Below are 12,680 nucleotides of genomic sequence, written 5' to 3' on the forward strand. Positions count from 1 at the left end.
GTTTTATAAAAACAAATATACATTGAATCTTTTCATAAATTAAAAACAAATTCAAACAAACAATGTAGATATTTTCTTTCTGGATATCAACATTCCCTTCACTGTTTGAAACCCAAGCTTTGCAGCATCTTGCTAGTGCATGAGAACATGAAAGTGGAAGTGACTAGAAGCAAAAGAAACATTCTTTTTTACACTCATCTAGCAGTACAAAGGTTCCTTAAAACAGGTGTAAATTACATTTGCACCCACTTCAAGACATTTCTGCAATTCCAATGCAGTGGAAGGGGACCTTAGTATAAATCAAAATCAAGTCAAAAAATGACTGATCTGTTTTCACTGCTCAAGATGAGTGAAATAAAAAAAGTCAACAGTGTAAATAGCGAAAATTAAACGAAAAATGCATGCCGGGAAATTTAGGCTAATTAAGTTGGTCTAAAAGCATTTTAGTGTTAATAATCTCAGGTGTTATAACTAACAGAAGTAAGGAAATTTGTTCTGATACATTATTTTGAACGGACACTGCCCTTTTCAACATTGAAATCAATATACTTTAACAATAAGCCCCAATCCTGCGATTAGATCCACACAGAGCTCCATGGTAGTCAGTGAGGTTCCACGTGGCAGCAGGAATACACCTGCAAGGAGCTCTTCGAATGGTTGGGGCCTTCGTTGTAGTTTTTAAATTTTTGTTTTAGCCCATGAGTGCATTTAGTTTTGAGCAAATGAGTGACTCATACTAGAGACCTGAGCTAAATACAGCAAAAGCAAGTACTAATTAAACCCAGCTTGGCTTTTGCATCTCAAACCTGACCTGTAATATGCCTGCTAGCCTAGCTCTCCTGAATGCAAGAATAGTCAGTTATGCAAAACTGTACAATAATAACAATACACCCTTGTGATGAACACTTCAACCTCTCTGGCCACTCAGTAAAAGATTTATGGGTGGCCTTTTTGCAAAAGAAAAGCTTCAAAAACAGACTCCAAAGACAAACTGCTGAGCTTGAATTAATATGCAAACTAGATACCATTAACTTGGGTTTGAATAGAGACTGGGAGTGGCTGGGTCATTACACATATTGAATCTATTTCCCCATGTTAAGTATCCTCACACCTTCTTGTCCACTGTCTAAATGGGCCATCTTGATTATCACTACAAAAGTTTTTCTCTCCTGCTGATAATAGCTCATCTTAACGAATTAACCTCTCACAGTTTGTATGGTAACTTCCAACTTATCTGTATATATATATATATATATATATATATATATATCCTACTATATGTTACATTCTATGCATCCGATGAAGTGGGCTGTAGCCCACGAAAGCTTATGCTCAAATAAATTTGTTAGTCTCTAAGGTGCCACAAGTACTCCTGTTCTTTTTGCAGATACAGACTAACACGGCTTCTACTCTGAAACCAGAAATAGAGCACAGGATAAGACCCACAAAACTGCTTTCCCTTTAAGTTAGGATTTGAACTCTTGTCTCCTCAGTTCAAAGCCGGTATACTAACCATCATACCATCCACCTCACTGTTAGTTCTAGTATTCATAGCTGTAACAGTGAATGACTTTTATGCTTTTGGTACATTGTGGATCCCTAGAATTGCCTTTGGAAATAGTTGTCATATCAGCTGCTCTGGGTATAAAGTACAAGGAGCCTTTAGAACTTAAAAGGGACTTTCAATTTGCAATCTACTCAATTAAAAAAATAAGTCAAAAGAAGCTTTGTATTCTACACTTACCCCAAGTGACCCTGCTGTTTTAGCAGTTTTACAATCACATTTCATAATTTGTTTTTTGTTTGTATATTGTTTTATCTTTCCTATTGCTATGTGAAAGACCAAACAAGTGAAAGGGGAAAGTGACTAACTGATGATACACAGGGAAACATGAAATTGACTATGCACAAAGTGTGGTCAAATGCCCATAGTAAACAAACCGAAAAACCAGAGATATTTTTTTTTCTAATTTCAGTTACTTGTGTCGTAATCTTATATGTTACTTGTAATAATACTGGGTAAAAATATTCAAAGAGAAGAAGTGTGATTGTGAAAATGGCAGTGTGCCTTCAGTCCTCTTAAAATGTATACTTTACAACTAAAATTAAATGGAAAAATAATATTTAAGTATTTACTGGGCACCAATAATATAGAAAACATTATGGACCAAATTCAGGCATGGTGTAAAATGGGTGGGACTATGGAGTTATGCCGGCCAACACAAGGGGTGACTTTAGCTCTCTCTAACATTTCTTGTAATAACAAGGTTCTTTCTGTTTTTCAGCTTGACATATTATAATCAAGCGGTTGCACTGATTCTGTCTATTACCAGCTCAGCTCTTTGTCATTTACCCCACACGAGATATGTTGTTAAGCACCTAGGCTAGAGTCTGCTGTCACTGACACTCAGGTAAGCCAGTGAAGTCAATGGCAATTGCATGGGTGTAACTGAGGGTAGAATTTGGCTGTTGGGGTATAAATCCTGAGAAAGGAGGGTTGTAAATGGGCAGAGCAGGAAACTGGGTCTTAACTTTTCTGGATTTTATGCCCACTTCTGCTACTTACTTGCAGGAAACTAGTGGACAAGGCACACAATCTCTCTGTGCCTCTCCATTGCATCCGATGAAGTGAGCTGTCGCTCACGAAAGCTTATGCTCAAATAAATTGGTTAGTCTCTAAGGTGCCACAAGTACTCCTTTTCTTTTTGTGGATACAGACTAACACGGCTGCTGCTCTGAAATCTGTGCCTCAGTTTACTTCCACGAAACATAGCTATCAACACTTACCTACTTCACAATTAAATACTGCAACTTAATTAACAAGTTTTTGTAAAGGACTTTGAGATGTTTGGCTTAAAGATGCTATTTAAGTGCCAAGTTTTACTACTGAGAGAGACAAGCTAGGTGAAACAATATCTTTTATTGAACCAACTTCTGTGGGTGGAAGGGACAAGCTTTTTAGCTTCACAGAGCTCTTCCTCAGGTCTGGAGAAGGTAACCAGAATGGCCAAGCTAAATACAAGATCAGACAGATTGTCTACCCACAGAAGTTGGTTTAATAAAAGATATTACCTCACCTATCTTGTTTCTTTCATATCCTGGGACCAACATAGCTATAATAACACCGCAGACAAGTATTATTACTCTCTCATATTGCTCTAGGGTGGTATGAGTGTATCTCAGCAGGATGTGCTGAGACTTGCCGAGTCCCTAGATCTCAAATTAAAAGGAGGTAAGGGTCATGAATGATGTGCATGCTTCTTTCAGATCTAGTGACCTTAGGTCCTGAGGGCAAGCTCACTTGCTAAATATACTGCTGATTCAGCAACAGATTTCACACAAGCCAGAATTAACATACCATGCCAATCCATCTCCTTGTGGTGAGACCAAATGCGACACCAACCAGAAAGGAACAGTGATGACTTAGCTCTGGGGATTTTTTCCGCACAGCAGCTGAACCTGATGTTCCAATGAACCTGATGTTCCTCACCTGTGAAGATGTTGCCACACCGCATTGCAAACTCACAGTCTAGCTGACTGCTACTACCACCTTACTTTCTTTAAGTACTACTTTTTTCCGAGATTTCTTCCCATTTAGTGTATGTTTCAAATTATTTTTCTCCATAGGTATTAGCAATTTGTACTATTTAAGATACATTTTCCATGGTGGTTTTAATTATGTTACCCTCTTCCTATATTGCTACCTTCTTCATGTCCCTTTTTAATATTTGCCTCTTCACAAGTATTTGCAACTCTTCTCAGTTTAGCATCATTTGCAAATATTAAAATGATTTAAACTACGTATTCCAGATAATTAATTAAAAGGTTAATAAAAAATAACATTGAACCTCAAACTGATCCCTGCAATACCTGCACTGGAACCCTCCCACAACTTAATACAATGCTATTTATCATTACCTTGTGTTTATTGTCCTTGAACCAATATTCAGTCTACAGGGTTCATAGTCAATCCAATTTGAATACATTTTTCTAATAAGATTTTGTGAGTCTACCTGATTTTTTGTCCCTTGGGAAGTATCCATGAGTGCACAAAAATGTGTGACTACTTTATGAGCACATTATTCAACATGCACCATACAACCTCCATGACACCGCTGCTCTGGGATCTGCACTAGCTGCCTCTTGGATTCAAAGTGAAATATAAGGTATTGATTTTGACCTATAAAGTCCTAAATGATCTAGGATTTTCCTACCTGAGATACTGCTGCTTTTTACGTGCCATAGTGCTGCAGTTGAGATCAGTAGAGGCATCTGAGCTGGAGCTCCTCAATACAAAAAGGAGGGAGCTGCTCCCCTTTTTGGTCCAAAATAGCTCAACTCTGTTGCTCTTCCAGGCATGCTGCAAAGCCCACTTCTCTGAGTGGGCCTTTGGCAGAGCTGAGGCTGACTTAATGGTAATGTGAGAAATGGAAGGTTCTGATCTGTAATATGTATGCAGACTAATAATTGTTATGTAGTGACCCATGCTCCTGTTTCACCTTCATAATTATTTTCATGTTGTATTTATAATTACTGTCAAGGGTGCCTAGAGTTTCAGCTAGGCATTCTTTTATGTTGAATTTCAATCCAAATAAGTAAACATAAATAAATGCATGGGCCCATGGCTGGATGCAAATCTATCGTTACATGTGCACACAAACTGGGATTTTGCACATGCATCTCTGGCAGTCTACTTGAAAATATGCACTTAACTAGAGACTGGAGAGCAGTCACTTTCTGATACGTGGGAGATGGGTGTTGAGAGTGGGCATGTCAGGGAAGAGTTGTGTGGAATGTCACAAGATAGTCCTCTCAAACTGACAACGCCATCTCTTTTGAGCAGGGGACAGGCGTTCTGTGGGGCTGGGAGTCGGATATGCTGAGAAATGGAGTGTGGGGTGTGGAGATGGGAATGGAGAATGATAGGGAGGAAGTTTGTGGGCTTGAGAATGAAGGTGTTTGGGGCTGGTAGATGCTGGAGGATGGGGTGTGCAGGCCTGGGGTTGGGAATGGGTTTGCTGGGGGCTGGGTGTGTGGGGCTGGTAGATGCTGGAGGATGGGGTGTGTGGGGCTGGGTGTGGGGGATGCTGGAGGATAGGGTGTGCAGGAATGGGTTTGCTGGGGGCTGGGTGTGTGGGGCTGGGAGATACTGGAGGATGGGGTGTGTGGGGCTGGCAGACAGGGCATACTGGGGGAAAGGGTGGGGGTAGCTGCTGGAGGATAGGATGCGGGGGGTCGGCTGCGGCCTGGAAATGGGGGAGATGTTGGCACTTGGGCTGGGAGATGTTTGAAGAAGGGGCTGCCCCCGGTGCATGCCGGGAGAGGCGGCAGGGCGCGGTGCAAGCCGGGACGCGAGCCTCAGCTTTAGCTTCCCAAGATGGTCTCTCGGCTCCTGTCCCCGCCCTCCCTCCTGCACATGCGCAGTGAGTGCGGCGGGCCGAGCTGCTCCCTCCCTCCCTCCCTCCTGGCGGCCGGGGCGCTACTGACAGACCGAGGAGCCGGAGCGGCGGCGAGAGCGGGTCGGAGCCTGCCGAGACCCCCCTCCCTCTCCTCCCCCGCACCCCCACCAGCCCCCGTAGCGCCACCCCCACCCGCTCCACAGGGCTCAGCGCCGGTGAATGGGAGCGACGGGCGGCACCGGCCTCTGGGACCGAGGAGAAGCGGCGGCGGCGCGGGTAAGGCCGCGTTCCGCGGAGCGCCCCTCTCCGCCCCCAGCAGGGTCCGTCCCCCCGAATCTGGGAGCGGCGGTGCGAGCCAGGCCCTGCGGTCCGTGCGCCTCCCTCCTCCCGTGCCCCCTCCCTCCTTCTCTCCAGCTCGGCTCTCAAAATGGCTGCCGCGCCCGTTGGTGGTGAGGAGGGAGGGAAGGGGGGGCAGGGCGAAGTGGGAGGACAAGGGGGGGAGCTCACATCCCCTTCTCCGCAGCACTGGGGGTGTGAGGGGAGGCAGCCCCCCCATCACTGGGTCTCATCCCCCCCCCCCGGTGATTTAACAGGAAAACAGGGCGGGGGTGGGGGAGAGATGTGCCCCTTCTGGGTTGGCTCCAGCCCCCTCTCTCTGGGGTCTCTTGCCCCCCCCCCCCTTCAGGCCTCTAGTTCTCCCCTTCCCCTAATGACTTAACAAGAAACCAGCAAGGAGAAGATAGGGCTGATGGGCCGGACAGGAGACTGGTAGTGTAAATATATATATATATTGGGGGTGAGGAGGGTGGGGTGTGTGTGTCATGTAAACTCCCCCCCCCCCAAAAAAAAAGTCCCTTAGAGGGTCTAGTTTTGTTTCTTCCTTCTCTTGTTCCGTTTGAGATTTGTTAGGAGGTGGCCCAGACCTTCGGAACCAGCCGCAACACTAACAACAAAACCAGGATTGCTACTAGAGAGGAGAGGTCTAGCCTTTATTTTGAGTCAGTTTCCCACCCGTCCCCACCTCCTTGCAGTGATTTAGTAAGGAAAAAAACATTGCTAGGAGGCGGGTCAGACCTTCAGAACCAGCTGCAGCAGAAATGGGGGAGGGAGGTAGGTCTAAATCTCTCATTTTTGGGCGGGTCAAATCCCTGCCTAGTACCTGGCATTAAAATGGCTTTTAGGACAAAAATAGGTGGATGGGAGAAAGGATGGACATCTAAGTAGGAATCTTTCCTGCTGCTATTGGCTTTTGTGCAGGATGGAGTTTATATGCAGGCAGTTTTGGGGGGGGTGAGGGGTTGAGATTGGTGTCGTCTTTTTTACCGTCATAAAAAGTTGGGGTGGCTCAGTTTTGTGGATGTAAATTTTGTGTGTGTAGGGTGAAGGAGATAGTGTGCTTGGCCTTTGATACAACAATAATGTGACACCCCCACCTCCTTTGCCATACTAGCTGTGGTAAAATTTCTCTGCTGATAATGCTGCAGCAGGGCTTGGTTGTTGCAGGTCAAATCAATTCATAATGAATTACCTAGCCAGGGTGGTGGTAGGTTACTGAAGCTATATTAAAAGCCCTCATTGAACTGTTTGACTGCAAAATAATCGTAAGTGATGATATGTTTAGATTTATTAACCTGATTGAATCATCTGTGTGTGTGTGGGGAGGGTTCAGGGTGTATATTATGGCAAAATGGTACATATACATTTTAGATTTATGAGATAGGGAGAAGAATCTGTTCACAATGATTTGTCATTTATGAAACAATTGTGCAGCGTTCAACTGGCTTTCAGAAGAGGGAGGGTCTCCTACCAAAATATATCATTTGCCTTTAAAGTGGCTCTGAAAAACAGGAAAATATGCTAAGGAGCTAAACAAAGAAAATATGTATTTAACAAAAGGTTTTGTTGCCGCTATCTAGTTTGTTTGCTGGGCTATTGTTTTTGTGTTTTCGTTTGATTTGACCATGTTTATGGATGCTGGGTGCAGCCATTGAGCAGAGAAGAGACTGGGTGGAGTAAGGAGGAGAAGCTGAGAAATGGCTAGATTACCCTTTCATAGCATTTTTTTTTCTTTGCTTGCATTTTGCTGGGGTGTGGGAATGCTAATTGCTGTAACAATGAAGTCTCTTCTTTAGGGAAGAGTCTAGTGGTGCAGGAATCTTTTGAAATGAAACGAATCTAGCATTTTGTTTTGTGGTTTATTTTTCTGCAGGGTGGATATCGATTTGTCTGGCAGTAAAAAGTGACCAGTCACTGTTGCAAAGCAAGGATTATGTTGTCTGATTATGCTTTTCATATGTTGACTTTGATTTTTCAGTTGTTGACTTTATTTAAATGAAATTAAGGATTATTATCATTTTTAAGGGAGATTGTTTACACAGAAGAATTGAAAAAATGCATTCTGAATTCCTATATTGTGGCTTGGTGCTCTGTTCATTCATATAACTTGATGTATTCCCTACACACTCCAGTGCCCTAGCAGGGTAATTTTATAAGGTGTAGGGAATGCAGGACTTGAAAGTGGGTGGTGCAGTTATGTGAAGTGATGTGTAAGGATTTTTAAAGCTCTTGTACAAAGGTGTTGCTTTGTGTAGCATTCTCATACAACTAAAACCTTCAGCATCATGGGTAATATTGGTGCTTAGGTTTAAAGATGAACAGAAAAAGCTTCAGAACAAAGACGTTTGAGGAACACCATAGGGATCAACTAGTAGATGTCTAGGAAGGACTTCTTATTCTCTCTAGAAGTACTCTCCTCTTGTAATGAGGAGAAGCAGTATTCCCACCCAAATCCAGTCTTGACCATAGAAAGTATAACATTGAACTGAGGAAAGGAGTACTTGTGGCACCTTAGAGACTAACCAATTTATTTGAGCATAAGCTTTCGTGAGGATGAAGTGAGCTTCATCGGATGAAGTGAGCTGTAGCTCACAAAAGCTTATGCTCAAATAAATTGGTTAGTCTCTAAGGTGCCACAAGTACTCCTTTTCTTTTTGCGAATACAGACTAACACGGCTGTTACTCTGAAACTTCTCATTGAACTGAGGGTGATTCTCTGATAAGTTGTCTGAATCATTTTTTGTGTGGTGCTTGTATCTTTTTTGTTTTGGGGTTTAGTCTCTGGTATTAGGTGAGTATAGACTAAACTTATTTGCCAAATTAACATAAAATTAAATATCTCTTACAGAGCAGTTGTTTTTAAAAGATAAATTTTGATTTACTAGAGAAACTGGTGTTACGGATCAGGAAAGGTTTATGCTTACTAACAAAACATCTGTCCTGTAAGATGTCTCCGGAAGAGGAAGAAAGCTAAATTGAGCAGAATACTTTCCTCCTTGGAAAGATGAAATGCATCATCTTAAGTGCCTTTAGTACAGGAATAACCTGTTCATTTTTTAGTCTCTGAAGGAAGTAGCAGCTAATACTCGTATAGCTCTATGCAAGGTCTCTCCTGCCTACAAATCTGACATCATTTCTTCCTACACTGCTTCCTAAGCTCCACCCAATCTTCTTTTCAAAATTTTCAGTCTTTATCGTCTACTCTCAACTCTGTGCCTTCTTCCATGTTATCTTTTACACCTAGAACAGCCATTCAATCAATATTTGCTGAGTGCCTTGCCTTACTTTCAAAACTATCTTTTCCTTAAGGCCTATGCAATCTAACTTGCATCTAGCTGTACGATACATAAGTATTTTGTTTGTCAGTGGTTATTTTTACTATTGTAAAATGTTATGCATGTCAGTGGTCCTTGAATACATTTATGTGAGTTAATAGCAAAAAGTTGGATATTTGAGAAGTTATTATTAGCCATGAACTGCAGTGGTCTGAATTATTGTGTTAGGAGAAGTAATAGCCTTTGCACAGTAGAAGCTGGTTGCAAATTTAACTGATGAACTTAACTTCCATTTGGAAAACTGGTTTGGCCCAAAGGCAAAGGAAAATGTAGAAAACTCATCCACCTTTAAACTGTTTGGATCAGGGGAAATACAATCATATCCTGATTTGAAAGTTTGGTTCCTTTAAATTAAAAACAGCTTGTTATTGCCTGTTCGAACTTTCCATGTAGTTAAATTTCCTTAATCTATTAATTATTTTTGTTGTTTTGAGGTCCAATCTTCCTCCTAACAGGTGTGCTTTATTGGCTTATTGCATTGCATCTTAGAATATATTGATATTTCCATAGGTTCCAGTTAAGAGATCCTCCTTTCTCAAATGTTAGAGGCCTGTGTGTTGGAAGAACAGGTTCTGGTTCTGGCATTAAGTGTTAGGATGAAGCATTGGCCTCTACATAGTTAAGTCTACAATCAGTTTTATTAAAAGGCTAACTTTGAGCTCCATTGTAACTCCCATTCCCCACCTTGTTTTAGAATGAAGTATGATAACATAATTTTCAGAAGACGAATACTTCTTGTGACTAAAATACTATAAAGTAACTCTTGGAATAGTAATTAAAAGTCGTTCCCAGCACAGTGGGGATCCTAGTCCCGATTGGGGCCTTTGGGTGTTATGAGATACTGGTAAATATTTATATTATCATGTTGCTTTAAGTTCTTCTGTCTGCCCAACAGTCATATTACATCTCAAATTTGAAACAGGTAAACTTTGACATGGACTCTTGGAGGGCACAGGAGTAGTAAAATGTTCAAGAATCTGCTGCTACGTGTAAATTAGACATGATCTGAAGGAGCCATGTCATTGAAATTGACAGAGGAAAAACATGGTGTCAGAACACTTTAAGACTGAGCTGACCAAGGCTATTTTTCAAAGAGAAATACTACTACTCCTACATTCTACACCAAAATGTTCCCTTGACTTAGAGGGAATATGTACAGGGTCATCTTCCAGATGGAAGTATGTGTTTATAGTTCAGAACAGAACCTTGAATTTTTTTTAAAGTGGTAGACACATAACACATCCACTAGACCACACAGCCTCTCTGACCAGGATGAGTCCAATTTCTGTGCTAAAGTCAAGTGTAATGAGGATAATGTCTTTGATAAAGTGTTTGGGCCTGCTGGTGACTACTGTAAAATGCAAAGTACTTTTAGCAGCCACATTTTTCACCTGGGGCCAGTAGGAGGCAGTGATTCAATGATTTATCTAAGAGATGACGTAGTATAGCAAGTTATACGTTGGATGTGGAACAGATTTGGGACCTAGGCTTCAGTCTGGCATACAGCTTGCTGTAATCTGTACTGCATGTGCCATGAGTGTCTAATTTAGCTGTGTAGTAGGAAAGGGATTTATCAACACTTATCAAATGCAGGAAGGATTTTTGTGGGAACCATTGCTGCATTGACCACGGTACCACTGTAACTTAACCTAGTGAATTGTCCATCCTGTGTAGTTTAAAAAAAAACAAACACAAAAAACCCCATTTTATATGAGGGGAAAAAAATGAATGGTGGTGTGGGCTTTTTGGTGTCTTGTCCTTTAAACTGTTTAAGTTACTAGTTAACAATGATGTAGTTCACCTATTCCATCACTTACAAAACCCAAGTGTATAAAAGCAAAGAAAGGATTAGTAAGGGATATATAATCTTGCGCTAATGGAGTCATAAACACTTCATTTTAAAATATAAAGAGCATATTTCATCACAAGAAACTTTAGTTCTGACCCAAGCAAAAATGCTATTTCAACAGCACTCAAAATATAAACATAAGTCTTGAAAAATAATTACATATGTACATTGTCACACTAAGCAGTGTCAAGGGCAATACCTCACATGTCATTTTACTAAAAATCCATATTATGCATTCATTTAAAGAATTCCAAGTACTTTACTGCAAATTGTCAGTTAACAAATATTTTAAGTTTCCCACTTAATAGAATTGCTTCTAAGAAATTGTTCATATACAAAGATCATGATAACCAAAAAACAATTATTGGCTCAGTTAAGGGTTATTGTGATTAAGTATGTATTTGATTCTTGAATGGCTATTGTCTTCCTTGATTTTAAGTTCTTGGACTTGGTGAATGACTATAATTACTAGTCTGTTACCATCTTAATTGATTTTTTTTAAGTCTTTTGTTTCTGGAATGGAGTTAGACCCAATTGTTTTACATGTCCAGATCTCTGAGGCTTCCTATCGATGCGTCTGCAGTCACATCAATCTTCAGCTGCAGTTTCATCAGGTTTTCTATGCAAAATATCACTGTGCCTGATCAGTTCTTGGATAGATCTTCAGGAATAAAAAGATGTCGTAGAAAGGGTTGTTGGTGACTGAGATGGCATGTCTTCTTTTGAGTCATTGGTTAAAGGTAATGGTTTTTTATAGTAGCATGGGACATAGTGCTTTCTCTGGGACATAAAACAAAGACCTTTGCCACATTCAGTTTTTAATACTGATGACTAGGGCCCTATCAAATTCTCGGCCATGAAAAACACATCACAGACTGTGAAATCTGGTCTTTTGTGTGCTTTTACCCTAGACTACACAGATTTCACAGGGGAGACCAGTGTTCCTCAAATTGAGGGTTCTGACCCAAAAGGGAGTTGCTGGGGAGTCACAAGGTTATTTTAAGGGGATCGCAGTATTGCCACCCTTATCCGCTGCCTTCAGAGCTGGGCGGCTGGAGAGTGGCAGCTGTTCTGCAGGCAGCAGCGCAGAAGTAAGGGTGACAATACCATACCATGCCATGCCATCCTTACTTCTGCACTGCTGCTGGTGGTGGATCTGACTTCAGAGCTGGGCTCCCTGCCAGCAGCCACCGTTCTCCAGCTGCCCAGCTCTGAAGGCAGCACCGTCACCAGCAGCAGCACAGAAGTATGGGTAGCAGTACCGCAACACCCCGTACAATAATTACCTTGCAATCTCCCCACAACTCCTTTTTGGGTCAGGACCCCCACAATTAAAACACTGTGAAATTTCAGATTTAAATAGCTGCAATCATTAAATTTACAATTTTTAAAATTCTATGGCCGTGAAATTGACCAAAATGGACTGTGAATTTGGTAGGACCCGACTGATGAGGCTTATGAGAGGAAGGATATTTGCTCCTATTATGCTAGGCAAAACTAAATTGACTCAATTTAACTGGATAAGTCACTTTTTTTACTCCCCAAGGCTGATTTCTCTTCTCCTCAAAGGGAGCTCAATTTTAGGTATTAAATAAATGTAAGATAGTATGGTAGGGAAGTTTAACACAGTAAACAAAATCAGTTAATTTACACATCTTACCATAGATTGAAGCTTTCATCTGGCGATATACCACTCTTTTTAAAGTAAATAGGTGGTGGTTGAACTTGCCCTACTTATCTGTTACACTTGGTCCACCTGCC

General features: G+C 41.5%; 1 protein-coding gene across 4 annotated transcripts in view; it reads left to right on the forward strand.

Moving 5' to 3' along the window:
• Positions 1-5,558: 5,558 nt before the first annotated feature.
• The window catches only part of PAFAH1B1 (platelet activating factor acetylhydrolase 1b regulatory subunit 1), a 64,124-nt gene continuing 57,002 nt past the window's right edge, over positions 5,559-12,680 (forward strand). The window contains exon 1 of one of the 4 annotated variants that reach the window (XM_074974542.1): positions 5,559-5,675. The gene's annotated coding sequence lies outside the window, so the exon portion shown is untranslated. Of the gene's footprint in view, positions 5,676-6,145; positions 6,168-6,378; positions 6,510-6,901; positions 7,001-12,680 lie in introns of those variants that run through there. The other 3 variants (XM_074974546.1, XM_074974543.1, XM_074974545.1) reach the window with 3 other exon arrangements.

The sequence above is a fragment of the Natator depressus genome, chromosome 17, assembly GCF_965152275.1.
Source record: "Natator depressus isolate rNatDep1 chromosome 17, rNatDep2.hap1, whole genome shotgun sequence".
Lineage (NCBI taxonomy): Eukaryota > Metazoa > Chordata > Testudines > Cheloniidae > Natator > Natator depressus.